Source organism: Harpegnathos saltator, unplaced genomic scaffold (assembly GCF_003227715.2).
Source record: "Harpegnathos saltator strain DR-91 unplaced genomic scaffold, Hsal_v8.6 scaffold688, whole genome shotgun sequence".
NCBI classification, from domain to species: Eukaryota; Metazoa; Arthropoda; class Insecta; order Hymenoptera; family Formicidae; genus Harpegnathos; species Harpegnathos saltator.
In genome coordinates this window covers 186,483-189,199 of record NW_020230524.1, presented here as the reverse complement: position 1 = coordinate 189,199, position 2,717 = coordinate 186,483, and positions in this window count along the sequence as shown.

The following is a 2,717-nucleotide window of genomic DNA, read 5'->3' as shown; positions in this document are numbered from 1 at the left end:
GTTCCATCAGGTTTCTCGATTTCAGGCAATTTTATCGGGGCTTTATGCAGCAGTGCGTTTCACTCCTTATTACGTGCCGGATCCGATAAAGTTATGATCCGGGCCCTATTTGAAGTTTGGAAGCCGGATGGAGTTTTAATACGGCCGTGGGACGATGTTCTGCTCGGTCGCTACGGTCGTTTACGATCTTTCGCCGAATCGCGTCGACTGACGCAAAAAGTGCGACTGATTGTCAGCTCTAGTCGAGCTTTCATCGAGCACTTGTACGCCGCCGGCATTGTTCCCGACGAGAACAATTCTGCCATCTGATTCTGTCATCGTATAAAAAATCGGTAGTCGGTCGCAAGGAAATTTCACTGGATAATTAATACCGGCTACGAGACACGATTCTCGGGTGGGAGCGACTCGAGCGAGCGAGTCTCCGTTTGAGCCTCTGCGCGAATGACGTCTCGGGGCAATTTCTCGAAATGTCTTCGAGCTATTAAGCGTGCCTGCGGAACGAGCGGGCATGGACAATGGCGCGATTATCTGTTGGGCGTGCTCGTCAAAATTGCCCACCGGATATCGCTCGGCCCGGCGCGGCGCGGCACGAGGGAAAAGCGCACTGCAGAGCGCACGATTCCCGCGCTGATTGGCCTGCGATTAATAGAGAAGCGATTTCATCTCTCGATGAGACCTCTCGGCGGGCGACAGCGTGGAATTAGAGCCGTCGCGTCGGCCGGCCGGCGCACCGTGACGGGAACATTATACGAATCGCGCGGATCAATCGGCCGGACAGGTCGCAATTAGAATATTAAAATGAAACGAAGATGGGCGCGCGTCCGATCGGTTTTGACCAATAGTCCGTAATCTGGCCGACTCATAACCCGTGGTTACACCGGCCGCACGGAATCTCGCCCGTCGCGACGAGAAACGAGGAGAACGATGAAAAAAGGACAACGAGCGACGAGAGAGAGAGAGAGAGAGAGAGAGAGTTATAATCACCATCTGTGTTGTCCGGCGGACTCATCATCGTATACTCTCTGTGAATTTCTTGCAGTAAAATCCCGCTCGAGAAACAACGCCAACCGAGCCACTCGGTGTTGACTGGCTTTTTGCGCTCACCGAGCGAATTCTGCCACTATTTTCAGGGTGCAACAGTGAGCGCGATTTACAGGAGACCTGACGCGGCGCGGGTCCGACTCGTCCTACCGTCTCTGAGATAAATTCAAAGACACTAAAGATTAACTAAGAAGAAACGCCAAGTTTCAGTCAACTGCTTGCTGCGTGTGTCTCGTGCGAGCGGCGATGTCCTCGCAATCGCCCTTACATTTGCGTCCCCACGAGCTCGCACCCAAAAAAAAAAGTATTCTATTTGTAAAGTGATTTTTCCCGTGGTCTCATATTCTAAGCCAAGCCTTTTACAGAAAAAGGATTCCTCTTTCGATCAAGCGATTAAAGTGAACCATTTATCTAAAATTTATTAGATGTTATTCTATTTTCCTCTCCTATTTCAAGAGGATTTCCTTTTATATCAATTAGTTCTCCTTTTATGTAAAGAGGAATATGTTGATTTGAATGTCGGCTTCTTTCGTTCAGTCATGTTCTATCTCCAGACATGGACGAAAAAATAATCGTATGCTCATGAGTCAGAATATTTAGAACGTTTTTTAAAAAAAGATATGCGTGTTGCTGTAACATACAACAAAGACAATTTACCGATATTCGGTCAAGTGCAGTTTATAATCTATTGCAAGAAGTTGTGGTATTTATGCGTAAAAGGGGCCCCCTCCCCGATTTAATTTATTTTTAAATATGTTGTTGGGGGAGTCTTTCTGAGTCGTTTCATATACACATAAGGGTCGGACGCAAATAGTTTTGGAGATACAGGTTGAGAAAGGATAGAAATAACAAGTATAAAAATAAATGTTTAATGATGATTTATTCAGTACTATCGTTGGGATTTGGAAAGATTTCAGTCATTGCATCGAAAAATGCGGTAATCGCCACGAAACTCGCTTCATATAGAAAGTCGTATTGTTCTGTCACATGAGTTTGCAATTTTCCACGTGACGCAAGTTGGACCAGACGAGGAGGGGTGCGAGTGGGGGGCCGAAGGCCCCCCAGACCCCTCTTTGGTGTGTATGTGTGTGTGCGTATGCTTTGGTGATTCATTACTTTAAATGGATTTTCATATTTACTACTTTCATCGTTTCTCAGCTTGTATTTCCGAAGCTATTTGTGTCCGACCGTTATATACTCGTATGTATATGAAGCGATTCAGGAAGACTTCCGCAACAACATATTTAAAAATAAATTAAATCGGAAGGGGGGCCTCTTTTATGCATAATTATCAAAGTTATATATATATAATATATTCTTTCTTTTAACTATGTTTTATACAATTGATTATGATAAACATCTTTGTAGCCATAAAGTCCATAACAAAACTGATTGGACATTTATTTGTTATGGTGAGCTTGTTTCATTCGTGCCTACTTACATACACACCAAAGAGGGGTCTGGGGGGCCTTCGGCCCCCCACCCGCACCCCTCCTCGTCTGGTCTAACTTGCGTCTAACTACTTATTGTAGAACTGGAGCCAGAAGTACGTCTATATATATATATATATATATATATAAACTTTTCGCTATACATTATAATAATTTTTTCAAATTAACTAGTATAAGCGGTAAGAATAAAGTGCAGTAAGAATAAATAATAATCTTTTTAAAAAA